Raw genomic sequence first — 21895 nt, 5'->3', positions numbered from 1 at the left:
GCATATATACTCATTTGCCATTTTGCATGCTTCTGTCTCTGCGCAGGTCTGCGCCTAATGAATGCCGAGGGAAATGTTCTTAATGCTGCTTTTGAGGTATCACTTCTTTAGAGAAGACAACCAATTTTACTGTTTACTTTGTTACCATGTCTCAGAACTTCCTTCACCTCCTGACTGTGACCCTTACTGTGACCTGCAAATTGAGGTAATTGCAAATTCTCTACTCCATCAGCAAAGAACAGTATCACTCTTTGATTTGCATTTGTCCACATCTGAGCCTCGCATAAGCAGACACAACATCAGAGATTGATATTAAAAGCACTCAGCATATGACAGTGCTACGTCTAAGTTGTAATTTTATTTACATGCTAAAGTTAGTTATTTCTGGGAACACTCGTACATTTTGCCAGGTATTCTAGTACCTGGTAGCTAGCTATTCTGTCATTTTACCAATTGTTAGTAGACTTCTGCCAAGTTGTTTCTCTTTTGTTATGAAAGAGATAAAAATAAAATGGGCTGGACCTGCATCAAGAAATGATTTTAGATACAGCTTGGCAACAGAAGTGACCCTCAGCAACATTTTCCATTGTACAGTCACTTTTTCTTTTTTTTTTCTCTTAACTGGGCAGTATGATAAATTGCTAATTTCAGGTCAGACAGCTTAAAGTGCAGAACAAAAACAATGACACCATGGAAAATAAAAAGGTTGTCCAGCATATTGAGTTTAAATTTAAATCTGTCTCTCTCAGGAAGCAGACTTTAGCAACAAAGATGGAAACACCTCAGAGGAATATGTCTGAAGCCTAATGAGCAGGAATATCTTTCAAATTCACTAAGACAAGCAGGATCCTTTCTTCTGAAAAATGGATGAACAAAACCTTTTTTTCTTCATCTCTCCCCTTTTATATAGCAATAATTCTACTGTGTCTGATTAAGAAGTTTTTTGTTTCTTTCTAGTTCACCAAGTGTCTACTTTCTGTTTTTAAGAGGTTAACATGACAGCGGTAAAATCAATTGTCTCTTTGTATGTGTCTTTTTCTGACCGAATAAAAGATGTTAGGAATGGTCTCAGAATGGTAGATCTATTCCTTGTCAATACAAGTCTGTAACAATATTATGAAATATTTCAGAAATGCTTACTGGGCATTTACCAGCATTTTCAGAAGTTAGGTGCTTAGATCCTATTGAATATACTGGGAGTTAGGAATTTCTTGATAATGTCAGATGTCCAAATACCCAATAACTGCTAGTTTTTAACCCACTAAAACTGATGACAGCTAAGTAACCAGTACTGCAAAATCTTTGTAAATGTGATTCTGGGCTCTTCAGTCTTTCCTGAAACTGAGATTGGACTGTTTAATCATGAACATGGTTTAGAAAAGTTTGTCTTGATTGTTGGTATACTTTGTTCCCGAGGGAGATACCACTACTATTTCAAATATCTCATTGTCATGTCAGTATTTGACACATGAATGCGATTTATCTGTGTTAAATATATTTATCCTCAGTGATTTTACTCGGCATATGAGAAGATGCAGTCACAACTGCGGATGTTTCAAAAGGTAGGGATATAATGTAAACTTGTAAATAATTAGGAATTTACTGGGTCAAAATTTAGTTACTGCAACCTCTCATATCAAGCCAGCTTCTGTATGATTTTTATTGCACTTCTCTGAACAATTTCCAGCATGCCAAGATTTTGTTGGTGATGAAATATATGAAAAGTGAATACAAAATTCCAAATTTACTGCATTACAGCCCTGTGGTGGGAGACTATTAAATCCCTGCACTGTGTGTGATAAAATGCCTGCTTCCTGCTTCTTCCTGCCTGGGTAAGTATTGAAAAGTCTTTGTCCTTTTTTCTGCACTTCATCACGTGGCAAATTCATGTCTAATTTACTTTTCACTACCATATTGAGATTTTCTAGGTTTTTGGTTCTAATTGAATAACAAAGTTTTAGACAATTTCCTGGAGTTACAAGCTAGAGTGACCATCTGTGGGACTAAGAGTCATTAAGTTTCCATGTCATTTCCACCCATTGTCTTCCTTTTAGACTATCCATAAGGATTCCAGTTAGCAACCAAACGTAATGATGGGTTGGTTTTTTGTGTCGTGGGGAACACCTGTCTGTTGGGAAGAAAACTGAAGCTTCCAACTTTTTTAAAGTAGATCAGTGAAGAATTGTCAGTTGGGAGCAACATTTGCTCACTAGCAATCTGGTTTGGCTACGTCAAATCCATGACCCAAAACTGAAAGATGTGGTTGCCTGATCAGTCTGTTTGTTCAGGGCTAAAACATAATTTAGTTTAGGCTAAAACATAACTTTCTTTATCGGGTCATAAAATAGCACTTGAATAGCTTTATGTATGCTTGGCTATACTTTTAATACTCTTTCTACAGAATTCTCACCTACGTTTAACTTAGCTTTTTTTACTGAGTGTATAGATCTGGTGTGAAATTAGGGGGGTGTCCCAAGCACAATAAGGACCAAAATGAATATACGGAGAGATCCCACCTTCTGGTTTATTAGCTGAATTGATAATTAAGTGACAAACTCAAAGGGTGAGAGAAACATGTTTTATATATGTTTTTACATATGGGTATCCTATTAAAAAATGATTTGTTTTTCCTGCCTAAGGTTCAGACATTGCATTTAGTCCCTGTATTGCTCATTTTTTTCCTCAGGAGTTAGTACGTCAATAGTGAATTTCAGTTTTATTAATGAATTCTTCTTACCTATTAATCCTTCTCCATTTTTATGTCAGTTGTTCTGTTTTTTTTTTTTTACTTCTGTCCTAAAATGTTGTGTCCTGTGTTTACTGAAGCTGTATTCTACCACAGTGACAGCTGCATTTCAGGAGTGGGATTTCCTGTTCTTTCTGGTGTATAATTTCCAAAGCTGTCTTAAAATAAGGGAAATACAATTGGCATTTTTTCTACAGCACCCACATTATTACAAGTGCTATGTGGAAAAGATACAAAGTCTGTTTCCCTGCCCAAAGGACTTCTCAATCATTTTTAAGAGTAGTTTAGCAAGTGGAATCAGAAAATAGTATGGAACACATGCAGATGAAACATTCTGCAGTAATTATTTTCTTTGACTGATCAGATCAGATGCACATACAGCTGCAAAAGAAAGATTTTCTTGTAGCAATAATTATTGCTAATAAATGACTTATGAATGTGGTGGGGATGGTTAGTGATTGAAGTAAGAAAAAGGCAGTGGAACAATAGAAAGGAATAGAAAGAAAAGGTGGCCCCTTTTAGGTGTATGACTAAATGAACATTTTACATTCTGGGACTTTCAGCAAGTTAGGCCTGTACCGAAGATGAGTTTTGCTGAGTGGCTTCTGTAATTTTGTACCAAGTCCTTTGAAATCATTTCTGGCTGAGACTGGAAGAAATCAGGCTTAGAAATGAAGAAATGAAAAACCAGGATTTGATTCATCTTTTTTGGTTTTGAAACCAAAAACAATTGCCCATGTTTTAGTATTTTTCTCCCTTGTTCTAGCTGTAATTTGTGCAGTTGGGCTCTGAACTGACAGATTTACTGCAACACACAGAATTTGACCCTTAATTGCAGCAAAAGAAAATGGGCGGTGGAAGGTTTGCAAATTTCCTGGTGTCTTTAGCCTTCTGTTCTTATGAGGCATCAAGTTCCTCTCTATTTTATTCTTTTTTCACTTTTTCTTTTTTTTTTTCTTTTTTTTTTAATCATGCAGGTTTTCTTTTGGCAAACAGGTTTGCATTTCCTTCTCTTTTGCAGAATTTGTGGCCACATAAGTTATCAGCTATAAAAAGGCAAGAGCAGGAAATCTTGTCCTTGACATACCCGGTGGAATAAATAATCAAAAAAAAAAAAAAAAAAAAGTGAGCCATTTCCCATTACTTTGTTCTGTTGGTAATTGCTGTAAGAGATTGCCAGAAGGAGCAGAGTCTGTCTTCAGGTCAGGATGGTAAACTGTGGTGTCTGGCCATACTAAAGAAAGCACAATTTTTATTTTCTGCTAAATGAGGTAGAGCCGTTATTTCTTTTGACAGCTAACCTTGTGAGCAGGATTAACTGCAGAAGAGTATGCAAGGTCCGTGTTGAACAGGGGTGAGAACAGTAACAGAGATAGAGCCGAAGGATGAAGAGCAGGCCACTGTGTTGGAAAGAGGCTCTGTAGCTTGCATAGCTGATTCACAAGATTCATGATTTAAAGGTCTGGACTCGTATTCTAATATTGTAACGCTATGAATGGTAAGAAGGTGACGGAATCATTTCCAAAGGATCAGTATTACCTAAAATATAACAACATATCAATACCTTAGACATGTATTGTTGGATAATGGGAATCATTCCTTAGAAAGACTTACCTCCCCTGATTACCTATACAGACAGCCTAGATGGTAGGTCTTCTGGGGTTGATGTGTGGTTAAGTTCAGTCAGACACATTTCATTCTCCCCCTTTTTCCTACTCTGCGAAACATGGCAAACTGATATTTAGCCATGAAGAAAATGCTTTGTTAATTGCATATGGCAATTCCTTGCTCTGTTATTACAATTTTCGGTGTAGCATCACAGGACTTCACATCTTAGGCAAGTACAGGATTGCTTTCTGCTCACTGCCTTACAAACACAGCAAAAAGATGGTCCCTGCCCTTCCAGCCTAAATATCAGAGACAACGGATGGAGGCAGCCTGGCCAGTACAGAAGTAGAATCCCCACAAAGGGAAAACTTGGGCAACTAGAGTCACAAGAGTGACGGCACAGCACAGGGTCACAAACTTGTGCCATAAATCCCAGCTCTGCAAACTCTGTCCAGCTTGAGGGCCAGAAAAAGGAACCAAATATGTCTGTTTCTGCTTTGAGCTTAGCTGGAACATTGACAGACCTCAGGGACAGCAGGATCACGCCACATACACCAGGAAAGCATAAAGCAAAGAGAGTTTACCTTAATGCCTGGATAATAATATTAGTAAATTACGATAGGTTAAAGCAAGAGGGACTGGGGAGAGGAGATAGCAATCTTCTCTTCTGTCTGGTTTATACAAGCAGAACTTCCTTCTGTGCTTCCCCATTTTCTTGGCTACTGAACTCAACGCTCTTTGTTTCAGTCGTCTTTAATAGCTGCTAACAAGGAAATCGCTCTGTATTCTTCCATTGCTTACACTGCACTTAAGCTCAGGATACAGAGTATATAGCTAATATATTCCATGTTTAATTAGCCCTCTGGTGTCAAGTTAAAATTTGAACTTGTTGGGTTACACTTCTTTCTTCTATAAGTAGATCTGACCTGGGGAGTGGCTGTCTGAACAAAAAAGTGCAGTGTTACAGCTGCTCTTTTTAGTCCTAGAAAATGAGCAGTAGCAAACTCTGGATCCCTAGGTTAATTTCTGGGATACGCTCTGAGATGCCTACAATGAATGGTGTAACTTTCTGCACTGCACTTTCTGGAAGGGTAATGTAATTTTTATATGCCAAGCATCCCTAGAATAGGCTGTGCTTGCTGTTTTTGTATATAGGGATTTCACGGCTTCTCAGCAGCACAGATAAAACTGAAGTGAGCATTATCTCACGTTGTTAATGGGGTGAGGGAAAAAGAGGGATTGTGACCAATGCCGTTGAGATGAAGGAGCCTTCCACCAGCTGCTGTTGTCTCACATGTGCTCATCTCCTGATGCAGAAGCTGCCAGATTGGCTTGCTGGTTTTGCGCTATTATGGGGAGCAGACACATGACTATTTTGCTATTTCCTACCCTTTACTATATCTAAAAATAACAACAGTAGTATAAGCAGTCTTAGTATTAACATGTCCATAATAATATTGAGAACTAAATAATTAAACCAATATCAATCCAGAAAATGATGTACTTTTAATATAACAGTGTGCTACTTTCTATTAGTTGATAGTGTTTGAAATTTTCAAATGGATTGAGGCTTCTACAGGTGTTTTTTACCAAAAAAATTGTACTTGAGTACTAAGTTTTATGAATTTTTTCTACTAGATATAGAAATAATGAAATTGCTAGCTAGGCTGCTTTTGTTGACGTGCAGCTGCCAATCAGTAAGATTCATGAAGATCCCTTTTGTGTGCCTGTTGTTATCATTTGATATGTGACATAAACTGGGGCAAACAAGATTCTTATTGCAAGTGTCCATTTTGATAATGGAGACCAAATGTTAAAAGATAACAAAGAAACAAGTGCTTTTTCTTTTTTTCCTCTTCCCCCCCCGCCCCACAATGGAACAGGCACTCCTCAATTGCACTGGGTTCTGAGCACTTGTTTTTAGATCTGAACTTTGAATTTGGTAACATAACAGTTATGAGAAGCCAGGAACTTAGATAATACACGGTCAATATATTTAAAGTCTTTGTTTAGCATTTTTTCTTTTTCTTCTAAGGGAAGCATATTGATGATGTAAAGTACAGGTACCCAAGAGGTTAATCACAACTACAGTAGAAAATATCAAACTTCAGCAGCATGGATAATGGCAGTACAAATTACTGGAATGAATACAATGAAGCTCTTTGTTTTCATATAAGAATTAAAAGATATTTCCAAATGTATCGAGCACATTCTTCGCTACAGCAAAGTCTGTTAAACTGGTGACCAGCTGTGCTGTCATTTTTTGTGTGTGTTTATGTTCTGATCATGTCTTTGAAATGGCTTTTCTCTTCAGGTAAACCATTCACCAGTCATCAAGTGAGAATGATTTTCAGGTACATCATTTGGAGGCCATTGAATGGAAGGGTTGTTCATTTAAGTTAGATCCACACTGATGAAGCAGTGGTTTGTAGTATTTTACCAGCCTCCAGGACCTTAAGGTAAATTCACATAGTCTTTTTTAGCATAACTTCCTGCACATAATTTTTTTGCACCAATTGATTTTCAATCAACTCTATGCTTAAAAGTGCTTAAGATTGCTCCTTTCTGGTTCAGAAGTGTGCAGAGAGATTGAGAGGTTTGGATGAGTATGTTGGATTTGCGTTTAAACACAAGCTTAACTTTAAGCAGGGCGATAGTCTCACTATGTCTGTAGGATTACTGTAGGATCATGTGCCTGCATTTAAGCAGTGCTCAGATGCTGTAATGAATCTGAACGCTGGGGCTGAGATCTTCCATATTAAGAAAGAAATAGGAATTAGCTGTTTGAGGTAATGCAAATCCAAGCTAAAATCCTACCATGCTCCTTTTTAATAACCCATACCATTATTTTTAATCTATTATGTATATTTTTGTTTTGTTGGCCATGTTTTACTGACATGAAGCCCAAGGCTAAATTCCTGGAGAAATAAAATTATTAAAATTCTGCTTCCATTCCTGTTGCTGTAAATTTAGGCTTTGTAATCTGTGGGTGTTTTGGTACTTGAAGTATGGCATCACTGTGGGTCTATAGTGGCTCCCCTGTGCTGGATCAAGTCTCTATTTTTTTTCTTTTACAATGGGTGAGATGTGTTTAATTTATTGTAGGAAACTCTTAAAGATGCAAGATCCTTTTTAGAGGCTTCTACAATAGCCGTGAAGCACTTATTTAATCCCATTGAATGGAGGCTAGATTTACTAGCTGGGCTAGACATGATTTTTGTTCAGGAGTCATCTTGGAGTACATCGAAGTTTAAAGATCTTTGCAGAAAAACCACAGAGAAACAAAAGGAGTAAATTTTAAAAGGAACTTTGTCAAGGAGTTTTAGATGTTAAACAGATAGAAAAACCATGGTGGCTTGACTGAAGCGAGTGTTGGGTTAGCAGAATCGTTACAGATCCAGTGAGACATGCTAATGAGGCACTTTAAATGCAAGTTTGATGGAAAAAGGGGCAATTTCATACCAAAGTGCAGCAAGGTTACTGAATCAAAGAAGGTACACTTCAGTTCTGCAGACGGGAACAATGCTCCATTGTCGGATCCGTTTTCTTTTGACTTTAAACATGTTTTAACTACACTATTTACTAAATTGTACAATGTGGCTTGCCCACTGATTGAGAATTTATGACCAGAAACAAACCTGTTAGGGGAAAAAAGAAAAACTGAGTGTGATCCATACTGTAGCTGCATGAAATAGCTTGAATGGACTTAACCTGAGCACTGTGGGGGGTGCACAATATGTTTTTCAAGCCCAGGGGCCTGGGATCTGAGTTCAAATAGAATTTCGTCTTTCAATAACAATTTAAAAAAGGGAGAGTGTTTGGAGACATCTGTGGCCTCTCAACCTGTGTTAATATAGATGTCTCAGTTTTGTCTTAAAAAGCCTACTTCAGAATCGTGCCTTGTCAACCCATCCAGCATGTGAAATTCCTCAGATTGCATCATGCTTGAAATTCACAAACATCTTGTTTTACTTTCAATCATTACAGCTCTTTTGGTAAAAATAAAGACTAACAACATCAGTACTTGCTCCTACTGCCATGAAAAATCACAAACCTTTAGCTTCCGTGAAGGAGAACTCGGGCTCTTTTATAAGACCTATTGAACAGCTTTTGGGCAAGATTATTATGCACAAACACAATGAAATGGCCTAATTTTTGCCATGCTATTTGTATCAGGTCTGTTCTCAGACCTTGAAATGGATTTTTATATTATATGTCAAAAATTGTGTTAATTGTCTCCACATTTTGCTACCTTTTATTGGTAAGCTTCTAGTTCATATCTAGGTCTAAAAACACTATCCCTACATAAAGGTTCTCTGTCTACTTTTTAAAATGAAAAATACATGGTATCTCACTGAGGCCCCTTATATTGTAGTGCTTTTTTGCAAGATGGTAAAGCACCTGTATAAAGTGGGAAAGATTTATTTCTCAATTGCAATGGAAAACGCCCATATGAAATAAAATCTATTAGATACACCATCAGCTGGAAAAGATCAGCTATAGATCTACATTTTTGCAAACTTCTATGGTGCTGCAAGCTGGGCTTTTGTTTTTGACCCTGCATAGCAAACTTGTGAGCTGGGTTTTCACAATGTGTTTAGGTTTGGGACTGGTAATTATGAACCTTTAATATGTATTGCAAGTGAGGCATTACATCTAGACACAATTATTGTGTATAGATGCATGTAGATTCATTTATTAAGTGCTTACTGCATAATTTTGTACTGTTTAAACACATTACTGGGTAAGTATCATATATGACTAGAATGAAAGTTTTCTGGTTACATGTATATATATTTTTATCACAGAAAGTGCAAAAGTCTAGATAATAATAATAAAAACTGAAAACTAGGTGGCAGTAATAACCCAGCCATACAGCTCTCCTGTGAGTGATGATGGGATGACTCATACTTTTCTTAGGAATCCTGAGGGTGCTGCAGTCCCATACTGAATGGCTTAGCTATTAACAAACAGTTAGAAAAAGTACAGGACCAAGTGTTCATATGGGTTCATTCATTTAAAAACACAGAGTTAGAACATGATTTGCTGTAATTAAAAAGGAGTAACAAGAAGAAATGGATTGAATATTATAGGGTAAATAATTAATACAACTGAGCTTGTTTAATTGTTATATACATTAGAATCAATTTCTTTCCTAATTGCAGTGAGTGACAGGAGAGGAGGAGCTATGATTACTTATGAAACTCTTGTCTCTTGTGGTTGTGGCTTGGGGCCAGCAAGTATTTGAAAATCCATAAGCAGATTGCTGTTCACACCGGTGGTTATATATAGCCTGTGGGGTGGGTATTCCTCTCATGCCGGGGTAAGCTAAAAGTAATGTGAGGAAAATCAGCAGAATTACTCTGTAGAAGGACTATTATTGGCTCTAAAACTCCCAGGAGTTCATGGTCAACATCCTCATTTATTTAGAGACATGGACTGAGGCTACAGTCCTAGAAGAATCAGACAGCTAAGATTTATTGGCTGACTTCATTGTTTAAAAGCAATACTCTCCTTAGATTCATACAACTTAATTGCATTTGCAAAGAAGAATGTGATGTCCTTTTCTGGTTAGCCAAACTGCTTGGGTGGCAGGACTGGGCAGAAAAGTTTGGGGAATCCTTCATCTTAAATGTGGCTATCAGTCTGACGGTATTGGGTATATCTATTTGCTTTATTCCAATAAATTGTTTTGTTTGGAACTGGGTCGCCTAAATATTCTCAGAACTGTCTGAGCTGCCACAAGCTCATCTTGTTTCATGCAATATTGCAGAGATTTGTTCTGTGTTTGATTTGAATTTATGTACCTCTGCATATGACAAAGATCTTTTAATATCTTCTCCTTTTTCAACAAAGAGTTCTCTGCTTTGAAAGATCTTGCTGTACAGGTTAAATTCAGAATATGTCAGTGGCACTCCTGCCTGTAATATAGTTAAAGTTGATTTGCTTCCTCTTGTTCTTCAATGAGAAATTTTAAATACATTCTAACTTTTTCTGTGCCTTTGGTCTAACTAGGATATGTCTTTCTCTCCTTTTTTTTTTTTTTTTTTTTTTTTAGGTATCTCAAGTCCATTTCTGTTACTACTTCCGTCCTTCTGAAACATGTACTTAGGATGGATGAGGTCATAACTATTCGTTATTGAAAAAAAGATGTCTTCCACAAGGTATCCAGAGAATTCACAAAATATCTCTGTCTAAACCTAGCAGTAATAGAAAGGCATTTCATCTTAGCTGTAGGACTACTTGGTAGGTGGTGGGTACCAGTCACAGGATGACTTGCTAGATAGTAGATAACAGTTAATGGTGAAGTTTTACCTTAAAACTAATCACTCCTGTTTTCCAAAGCCTCCATTTTCATTCCTTTGAGCCATTTTTTATTTGCATAATAGTGAAGCTTATCAACTCCGTCTTTCTAGTGCTTTCTGAAAAATGTGATAAGATTAGTTTATTTATACATTTTTTGCATATGTTCAGGTGTTCATTATGTTAGGAAAAAATCAGTAAGTCTTTTGTACCTGAGCCAAACTGTCTCTAACCACTGCCAAACTAGATCTTCTGCAGGGATGGGAGGATTTTTGACCTACTCCTAAGGACATGGGGAATAGGATGTGCTTTGGGGTAACTTACTCATTCTGTGAGTCTTGTAAATAAGCACAGTTGGCACACAGCGTAAATTTCTGCATGTCAGGGGTTTAGGTGCTCTTAAGCAATTATTCCCACTTTTATAGGTATGCAGCCAACTATATATACCTTAACTATGCAGCTGAGATCTTGCTTATAAGCACAAAAACAAGACGTGAATTTTTGTTTATCCATATTTTCCAGGCTTAAGTGCTCTTGATGATGGACTATTGGCCTGTTCTTCCTCTTCTGGCATCTTAGACAAAAAACTGCAATGGTGGTAGCATGGGGTCAAACCTAATGCACACAGCTGTGGACTTTTGCCCCAGCAAGTCTGCTGTCTTCTTTTGACGAACAGAGCTAAAGGTCTATTGGATATGTTCCAATGTTTTAAACTTTTCAAAAAATATATTTCTACAGAATTATATTGTTGAGAGTTCCTGTTGCAATTTAAAACAAACAAACCAAGCTGCAATAGGTATAGTTATCAGCAATACAGAGAAGTTCATAGCAATTACTTTTATAACATCAGAGATCTGCTGAGGGTAATTAACATATATTGCCTTAAGATCCCAGTACAATTTACACTTTACAATCACATCATAAATAGTAGGATATCTGTGATCTCTTTCAAGTCTGTGGCTCTGCTTTTGCTTTTACTTAAGAGTGTTAACCAGATGACACTTTCTGTCCCTTAATTTATTCTAACAGCCTCCTGAATGCCAAAGCTCCTGTTGTTGGAGACCTTGTCTAAGAAAGGAAAAAATGAGCATATGTAATTTCTGGGTGAGTTTACTGGCTTGTGTTCTCTTCAAAACTCCATACAACTATATTTTGCAGAAGTCAATGTTACATTTTCCTGCAGAGGGGGATTGCAGAATCTTGCATAACAAAAGGCAGCTGAAGAGAATTCTTTATCCTTTCTGGGAAAAGCAGCAGCATCTTATTTGCAGGAAACCAAACATAAATAATTAACTTTGAACACTTGAAGTGAAAATACTTTTGGAGCTGAGGGACAAAAACTAATTTAAGTATATAAGAAGGAAATATATTTCTGTGTACTGTTTCCCAGTTACGCTGCATAAATTAGTAAAGAAAGGTGCCTCTGTTTCAGATAGTTGTGCATGACTTTGAACAAAATAAGTATACTTGCCTTAAAATGCAACATACTTCATGAATCTTCTAATGAGCTCAGAACCTTAATTTACGTATCTGGAAGTCAAAGACTTTTTTTTGCCAATCACAGAATCGTCTAGGCTGGAAGAGACCTCCAAGATCACCTAGTCCAACCTCTGACCTAACACTAACAAGTCCTTCACTAAACCATATCACTAAGCTCTACATCTAAACGTCTTTTAAAGACCTCCAGGGGCAGTGACTCAACCGCTTCCCTGGGCAGCCCATTCCAATGCCTAACAACCCTTTCGGTAAAGAAGTTTTTCCTAATATCGGATTGAATCCCAGCATTAACATTTCTCTAGAAATCACTTGTGCATTACATCAAAAAGAGAAGTGAAAATTTTTCAGCAAAAGAAATATTTGTTTCTAAACTAGTTTTTTTTGGTCCTGGTTCAGTGAACGTGTAAGGATGGTTTTCATGGGCACACAAATCTTTAGGGTCAGGGACAAAAGCTGTTAAAATCTTTTTTTCGTGTGGTGTAATACTAAGGTAATAATCCTGTTGATAGTGTGAATGGTGTATACTGATTGCAATGAATGCTTTATATATTCCAAGCAGGAAGGAGGCAATTCCCATTTCTATTTACAGAAACATAATCGGCATGCTTTCAAACCCTTCTGCACATACTTTGTTCTAAGCACATATTCATCATGGTAAACCTACATGTAGTTACAGTTTTGAGAGTAGCTTTTACAGGATTGAAAGCCTTATTTTAAATATGTACTACTTTGGCTGTCATCTTAATGGGAGCTTTTATCTGCAAAACCTTTCTCTGAGCTATTCTCCTAAAGCAGTATAATATTACTAATGATATGTGTATTGGGTCTTAGGTAACTTTACAAATCTTTCATTATACATATGTGCGTACATAAGACCGGCTTTACATGAAACAGTAATCCACTTTTCCGTGGGACAGCAATAGCATGACAGAAGATGTGGGGAACACTTCAGGAGGCAGTGTTATAGAGCTATTTCCCAGTAGAGAATCTGGCCAGGATCCTCAGGTTAACTTCACCATCTCCTGTGTATCAGGTCTTAGTGATCAGGTATGGGCAGGACGTGTGATTATTGTTCATTCTGAAACGGCCCAAGTCCTTGTCAGTAATGAAAGAGCAGTGGTAGTGGAGGCTGAACAAAGTTTGTGGTATACATTCTTTTTGTGTTGACTGAACAAATGATGTTATCAACCTTTTTTCTATTCTGAAGTCTAAACGCAAGCACACCTTTAATGCAGATCTAAAGTTATACAGGTCTAAGTAAGCCCTGTGTAACTTATTCGCCATTTCGACTAGATTTATCTCTACATGCTTAAAGTGTCTTTATACCACTATAACAGTGGTATAAATACACTGTGCTGAGATGCTGTGTATTATGCATATCTCTTTAACTTTATTAGCATTCTTTTGTATATAAACATTACAATCTGGTCCTGAAAATGTTTCTCACTCACCCTGGAATCTGGATTTTCAGGCTGGAAAATTGCCTTTAAAAATAAATTCAGAACACTTCATGGATTTGTCTTACACTTAGATGATAGACTTAACATTTCTCTCATTATGATAGTTAAGTTTTTTTAGTATATCATATGTTCTGTCAAATTTTCCAACAGAAACATTATGTGAAAACTATATGAGATCTATACGCATGTATTGAATGATTATTTAGCATTGTCAACTGCAGAGGCTTTTTTTCTTCTCTGACCTGATTAGAGATGGCAAATAACAATAATCTTTTCTGGAAATATAGTGACCTGAGATTTTCATTTTGATCTTTTTTTTTTTTTTTTCTTCCAGTATTTGACAGTTTGGGTGCTGAGCATCTGCTCAGTCTGCTTTATTGCTGTTCAGCACTTTGTCTGGCTTTCAAGCAAAATGTTCCCATTCTTCATTGCTGGTCCTCTACACCTGCTTTCACTGTTCACTTCATATATTCCTGGCAATTGGTAATTTTACCGGTGATGACCTCCTGGAGAAAATTCTCATAGAATTTGATCAAACTAGTGATATTTTTTAAAGATTTCTTTAGAAACAGAGTGATATTTCTAGTAAGATGTTCCAAAGTTGATTTAATAAAAAAACAAAACCACATACACACACTATAAAATGGACATGGACAAAAAGGCTGCTTATTTCTTCTTGCATCAGGAGGAAATTCATCTCTTCCCCTGTAATCCAAACACACTCATATCACTGGCCCCATGCACTCCTGGCATTTTGCTGCTGTATGTTTTTATTTAGTATGATACAGCTCATGGGAACCGATTCTGTGATTGTCACCTATGCATTGAACAGAACCACTTCTGTGAACATCTTTTTAGAGGTGGATGACTTTGGTAAAGGACTCTGCTTTTGGAATATGATGCCCTAAATACATGAGTGCATTTGTCAGCAGTGCCTCTACGTACCTGCAGCCACGTGACCCTAGCCCTTTGTGTCAGGAAAATTCAGCTTCCACAACTTTTACTCCTTGGCACATTTGCTGCTCTGGGGCATTAGCAGAAGGCAGATCAGGGTGCCTGGGATGGACACTGCCTCCCTGCAGAACAGCAGGTCTCTGTGGGAGCTGTGATGGAAGCGAGTGCCCCTCCTGCCCGCACACTTCTCACAGCTGTTCCTGCAGGTGGAAATGCAGCCTATACAAATTCATCTACACCTCGTTCCCTTAGAATGCAAGATAGGTGGGGTGAAAGTAGCCACTGAGCAGAGTTATTGTGATGACTCTTTTCTCCAGAATGTTTTCCCTTAAGTGTCAATTTTCAAATGGAAAATATTTCATGTGCCACCACGAAATAGAGATACTGCAGTTATGGAACGTTGTTCTTGAAAGCTGTCGTGAAACAAATATATATACGAGGTTATAAAAATGTGTTTTGTATAAACTGCCCTCTTTTAGCAAACATTTCACTTCCTATAATTGTGTGCGCTTTTGTTTGAACTTATCAAATATGTGATTGTTCTCCTTCTCCTTCAGGGAGATAAGAAATCCACCCTCCGGATATGCAGAATGATGTTGTTGTAATCACTCTTCAAAGGGAGATCCACAGTAAACAAATGTTAGCTTGTCGCCTCTGCAGCTTCTTTTGGTGAGCAGCAGAACTTCCAGAAAAAAGGCGGAGACTAAGGGGAGAGGAAAAATTTAGCTGTAGAACAAGTAAATAATTCTATTTTCTTCAGCCCAGGAAAGACCAAAATTTATCAGTCCATGTAAGAACACTTACCTCAAAATATATTTATATCTGTATTTTTTGTTTTGCCTCAGAATAGGTTGACTCTCTGAAGTTTGCCAGCATTACTACAAACCAGTAAGACTGAGAAACTAAAACATCCCATAAAGAAAAGTGCTTGGACCAGATAATGTTGTGTAACAGTAATTGGATTCCAGTGCCTGAGGTACATGGGAATTTTATTGTTGTTGTTATTTATGCCTGCCAAGATTGTATCCTCTCACTGAAGCAGCTATGCTAGCAAAAGTTTTAAATGCAGACTATGACTTATAGCCATCTTTTTTCTGCAAAGTTCCTGAATGTGACCAGATCATTCCTGTGGAATCCAAACTGGTCAGCCCAGTTCAGCAGCACTAGCCTGCAAGGTTTCCCAGCTTGCCTACTGAGCGTGTTTCATCTTTGTTACGCTGAGACCATCTCTGAGTCAAAAAGCTCGCACTCTCCGCTCTTCCTCTCTAGGCCTAACAAAGTCATATAGTATTAACATAGGTGTGGTTGCTCTTTGAGACACACAGCGGAAACTGGGCAGGGCTAGGACTGCTGCCTTACTCTGCTGGGGGTCTGAATGCTCTGGAGGGCAGAACATCTGCGAGCATGAGCTCCAACATGACAAGCCAGAAAGTTGGTGCTTTGGTTCATAAGTTACCTATATTCTTCCATGAGAAACTGTTGCTTTTTCACATAAATGTGAGTGTGGAGGCGCCTGGCTCATTTCTGTATTCTGCATGCAGCCACACTTGTGTTAATAGGCAACAAATTTCTTCTCACGGCTGCTTATCACTCAAGAAACTGAAAGAGCAAAACCCCAAAACCATGTATAGTGCAAAACCTTGTTTGTTAACAGTATAGTCTCTCACAAGAAGGGATGGAAATCTGCTCTCTGGTATCTTACCCACCACTTTAGATTCATGTGAACTGGAGAGATAGCTCTGTAAATCTTGTGAGTTGCTAGCAGAAAGAAAATCATGGTTTATAAACCAGAGGTTTGAAATTATTTGTTGTTGCACAGTTTGAATTCCTACCCAAATCTGTTCTGTAATTTTGAAACTTTTGAGGTTTGCCGATCCATAACATAATCCTTATTTCATAATATAGATCTTTAAGATCACACGGAAATCAGTGAAGTTAGATGTTGCTTAAGTCACAGAAAGTTAAAACCAGCAGATTCAGATATTACAGGATTAAGCTACTTTTTTTTTTTTTTTTTTCATAATAACTGTGGGAAGAATCATCTTTCCTTTTTCGTTTTCTTTCTCCTCCTCCAATTTTGGAGCTCCTTCTGACAATAGTAGCTGAAAAAGTGTTGTGTAGTAAATCAGCAAGAGACAAATATTCATCACTATTGTCAACACTTAGCAGATCTCAGCCTCAGTTAGAAAAAACACTTGTCTAATTGAATTGCTGTTCATGAAAGCAGTACTTCTGAATATGCTTAATCTTAGCGTGTTTAAAGCCACGCTTAGTTTAAATGCTTTCCTGAATCTGGGCCTCAGATTTTGAAGTATCTGGTTGCCTCCAGTTCTGCTGTGTACATTTTAACCTGTTCCAGGTTTCCAGAATTTAAACAAGCAACTGCTTCTTATGGTGTTTGTGCTCTATTTGAAGCAGAGGGGTGGGAGTGACACGTAAAGATTCATCTTTGGAAAAGGTAAGGAAAATGTGGAACTGCAGCCATAAAACTTTGCACAGCTAGTGCTAGTACACATGGCAGCACCTGGGGACCAATGCAATAGAATAAGAACTTCCTACATTGCCATGAAGGCTTCACTGAGAAGATGAATTGTGAAGTATTGTATTTGAGTAAGACTGTATCTTCTCTGTTTTCTAATCCTCCTTATGAGAAGTGTTATTAACATTGAACTTATTTACATTTGAAATAAGATGTAACCTAGCCAAGTGTTTAAGCAAAACTACACATATCCTTTGAGTTAAGCATATACATAGGTATTTTGCAGATGACTCTAATTATTTTGCACTTCTATTTTAAGATTTGGTGCTGTACTTTGAGTTAGAAATCTTACCCAGGACTAAAACCTGTCAGCTAAAATTAAAGATCTCACGTATTCTCAGTGACTGTCATTGCCTCTGCACTCAGATCAAACAAACCCACTCAAAAATATAAATCCAAGTTGATTCTTCTTGCTTTGGAAACAAAGGCTCAATTGTCGGAATCCAAGGGTGTCTTCTATTATCTAAGCATTTTTTGCAGAATGTACATTGATTCATGTCCCTTAGCACAGTGCATTCTTTGTTTGATTTGCTTTCAACATTTTTGATGTAGATTATTATTTTTTTCTTTTCTGTACTAGGAAAGGTAGTTTCATTTTTCATCACTTTTCCAAAGAATGAAATGTTTGTCTTTGCAAAGTTTCCAGTGGATGACAATCTGTAGCATGTTAACTATTAATTCATTGGAAGGATACTTGGTGACTACAATACTGAAATGTAAACCTTGTCTCAGTGGAATCTGGATTTCCTCTTTTGAAGTTGGTTCTGTTACCTAAAGATCAACAGATAGAAATTTCGTAAACTTTCAAAATTAGAACAACATCAGAGCACCCTCATCAAATTCACTTTTTAAGTGTTTAGTGCATCCAAATCCTGCCCAGGTCATTAGGAGATGTAGTGGCTCAGTGACTTAAAAGTCTATTGCATTTAAAGTGCTTAAAGATGTATTATGGATGCTAAATCTAAAGACAGAGACTAAAAATGTTGGGTTTTAATTGGTTTGAGCCAAACTTTAATTTCATTGTCCCTGATAAAATGAGGCTATGGGAATTATCAGCTGTTATTTTGCAACAAAGAGTATGAATATTGGGACACAGAATACCTTTACATAGTTGCATGTTTTCTACCTGAGTCTCTACTTTTATGAAGGAGCATACAGCTACAAATATCCATTCTCAAAGAAATTCCATTGCACTTGCGTAACTAGCTGTTGCATTTAAAATTTTCCTGAGAATCCATTTCCTTTCTTGTTCTCACTTTCTTGAAATACCTCATGCCTACTTTTGCAAAGTTAACTTGTGTAGACATTTTATTCAATATGATGCCTTTATCTTCCTTGTGCTATAATTCTAGCACAAAGAAAAGTGAGGAGGCTATTTTCTTCATTATAGTAAGAGAATCTGTTCAAAGCTTAAATTTCACATACCCTTTATGATTAGGCTTGCAATGTCTTGTTTGGTGACTACTGACTGATACTGCAAGAAAAAAAGCAGAGGTACCTGTTTGCATGTTTACCTGCCGTTTTGAGTAAAAATCTAAAACATCTGGGAGTAATTAACTGGAGTGAAAATCAAATTGGCCAGTCCTTCTTAGGAAGAAATTAGTAAAAATAATACAAGTAAGCTTTGCAGTGGTTTGAACTCACAGTGACACAGGTTCAGTTCCAGGAATCCAAAATGCAAATATTCGTAACACAGTTTTGTGGTCATTCCCATATTCTTCTACTGTTCTCTCACCAGGAGATCTCTCAGAAACAATCTCCACTGAAAGGCATTTCTGAATACTTCCACCCATTTAAGAGTGGAGAAAGTTACAGGTGTACATATTGTACAAACGTGCTGCCAGAAATAATTGTGTGTGACAGCTTGAAATCCACGATCTAGTTACAGTACCTGGCCAGATCTGCTATGGACATAATACCACGTTTTGGTTCAATGCCAAAATGTTCTGTGAATTCCGCCATCTTCACAGCCATTTAGCTAAGTGAAAGTATGTATATATACCTTTGAGAAATAGGGTTTAGTTTATATAAGACTTAAATAAGATCTGCAATAGCAAGGATAGACAGCACATTGTTAAGTGCAGAAACCACAATCACCAGAAAGACTTTGTTTTATTTACTGACCCAAACCACAGGAATTCTTTCATTACTTTCTTTCTATTTGTGCAGGTACCATATCAGGATGGGCGAGCTGTCTCCAGCTAAGCAAATTAACCTGTTGAGAAACAAGAGAATGCAAGTTAACAGGTTCTGATTTTGCCTATGAAAATGAGCTTCAGATGTGAGGTTGTGATCTATGTAAATTAAATGTAACCCCTCAGTATCAGAAGATAATTCCACTTGGGCCACTTAACGACAAAAAAACGTGCTAACGGTCCATGCTGCAACACCAGACTAAGGTACCTATTGTGTGAAAAATAAATAAATAAATAATTTTACAAGCTTTTCTGTCCTCCATCTGTTACTTGAAATTAAAAGAAACAAAAACTCTAGTGCAATGATTTCTCTCTTTCCTTTCATAGTGCTAGCTTGGAGCTGCCTTTTGCCATTCAAGTGTATTGCTTTCTTGGACTTCAAATTGGTTTCTTCTGAGTGAAGCAAAGATTGTACTGACCTAAATGTCACTTGAATTAATGTATTCTTGTTTCAGTCTTTATTTTTCTCTTGGAGCCACTTCTAGCTTAAATTACCTTGTATTTCAGGGCTTGAAGACAAGGTCACAGTTACGCGAAGAATTAGAACTGTGGGACATTTCAAGTTTGCTTTCAGTATTCCAAGAGGAACAGTTTGAACACAGTGATTCCTGAATTTACAAAGCAAAATAACTATATTAGAAACTGTTACATAAAACCACTTGCTCAGTGATGTATTCTTCAGTGAAAGTGAGGGGGACTGACTAGCCAAGCTATGTAAAGAATAGTGTATAAATCACAGCCATAGCTGGAGAACTCCTCAACCACGAGTAATTCTGCTGCTAATTTTCATCTTTTTTTTTCTTTTTTTTTTTTCTGATGAACATTCCATTCCCTTCACAGAGACCACAGCCATCCTGAGTCTAATTGCGCAGCCACATAGCCTCTGCACATAATACTTGGTCTGTCAGCTGTTCGTGAGTGATATATTGCAACAACAACTCAGTATGCACTTCTGCACAGTGGTTAGAATCTTGGCTCTCCTGGCAAGTTTCTAAAATCTTCATAGAAAAGCAAAATATTAATGTCTAGTATCCAGAAATATTCTACAGGGACAATAGGCACAATTATTAAAGTTCACCGTCAATGAGTATAATCAAGCTGGTTACGTGTTCATGGCAATTTTCCTGGAAAACAAAGGGAAGAGGTACTATTCTCATATTAGCAGAGCTTTTCTAAAAGGTGGACTCAGGTATCTTGTAGCATTCGTTCATTGGTGGTATTATTCTGTGCTCTCTGCTTTTTCAAAGTACATTGCTACTTTTGGTTTTATTCTTGTAGAGTATTAGCAGAGCATGTTCAGCTATCACACAATCTTTCCATGAAATAAATAAATAGATAAAATGACTAGAAACAGCTAAGAAGGAAAAGAGAAGCATATAAACCAGATAAAAGGAGATGCTTTTGCCTTTTGTCTTCTGTTTATACTCAGTGTGTATTTGTTCACTTACTGTCTAGGCCTCTTTCTTGTCCCTTGGAATATAATTTAATTGATCATCAGCCTGATGGCTCCTCATAACATAATTCCATGTGCTGGATACTTTCTACATTAACTATGATGCCTAAATTCACTTTCTGTTCTCAACTTCCACCACTTAAAAATGACAAACTTAGCTGTTTCCTGTGTTATCCAGAAGTTATAGCAGCTGCAACAAAGAATCCCTAACCAATCTCCAGGCTGATTCATAGCCTCTTCCTCCTGCTTTGTTGCTGTTCTCTCTCCTAACATAGCTATAGAGTACAAACTCCAACAAATTGCTTGAGATCATAATTTCTAAGTGGCTTTCCCACTTAGAATATATCCCTGCTGTGTAAGAGGCTTTTAACCGCAGCTAGTAATTTCCTACGGGAGTTTGTTAGGTAGAAAATTAAATGAAAATCTGAAGTGGCTTGAAGTTGTGTCCGCTTTTGTCTTAATATTTTATCTGTAAGTTACTCATAAAAATTAGGAAATGGTTTGGAAAATTATCAAAGAGCAAAAATTGATTCAGTCATTTGCATATGGCATTATATGTTATATTTGCATAAGCTGTTCTGAATAGAAAATGCTGTAATGGTGATAATTCTGGATACATGAGCAGAACTGGCAAGATCTATGCTTATCTTAAATATGATGTGTGCCTTGGATTAGGGTCAGAAGAAAGTTGGAGTAAACTGTTTGCTTTTAATGTCCGGTTCCTTAAGGAGTTGGGTGGGTCCAACATCTAACAGTCTAAGCCATAAAGGAAAACTCTCTTATGTAATTTGCAGCAAATCCAAAGCTTCATCTAAAAGCTGTGGCTCATCAAACTCACAAGTGCTGTATTCAGGGAAATATGATGTTGCAACGTGCATTACATCAGTATTGCAGATACAGTACGCTTGGTACTGCTGTTGCTTGAAATTGCTGACTTGTAATTTTTCATCTGGACCAACTGAATCAGCAAGTTCCGTCTATTTGGAGCTGTTTTATTTCTACAGCAAATCTGCTTTCAAGCAGTTGCAATGAAAATACAACACATTTCCTGCATTCCTTAGCAAAAGCCATTGTTTTTAATTTTACTTTTTACCTTGTGTACAACTGTGGTTCCTGGAAAAGGAGGAATCCTCTCCACTT

At 37.2% G+C, this 21895-nt stretch overlaps 2 long non-coding RNA genes across 2 annotated transcripts in view; both read left to right on the top strand.

Annotated features, from left to right (window-relative positions):
* LOC310900458 overlaps window positions 1-316 on the top strand; it is a 53046-nt gene extending 52730 nt beyond the window's left edge. The window contains exon 14 of the long non-coding RNA XR_014585139.1: window positions 47-316. This is a non-coding gene — a long non-coding RNA (uncharacterized lncRNA). The remainder of the gene's footprint in view (window positions 1-46) is intronic.
* Window positions 317-543: 227 nt separating this feature from the next.
* Window positions 544-19549, top strand: LOC310900459. Its single transcript, XR_014585140.1, has 8 exons — window positions 544-1832; window positions 6669-6813; window positions 10413-10518; window positions 11687-11761; window positions 15126-15237; window positions 15414-15544; window positions 16928-17026; window positions 19277-19549. It is a non-coding gene; the product is annotated as an uncharacterized lncRNA (long non-coding RNA).
* The last annotated feature ends 2346 nt before the right edge of the window (window positions 19550-21895 follow it).

This window comes from Anser anser (genome assembly GCF_964211835.1).
Source record: "Anser anser genome assembly, chromosome: 5".
NCBI classification, from domain to species: Eukaryota; Metazoa; Chordata; class Aves; order Anseriformes; family Anatidae; genus Anser; species Anser anser.
The sequence above is the reverse complement of the archived record's forward strand: the minus strand, read 5'-3'. Positions and strand labels throughout refer to the sequence as shown.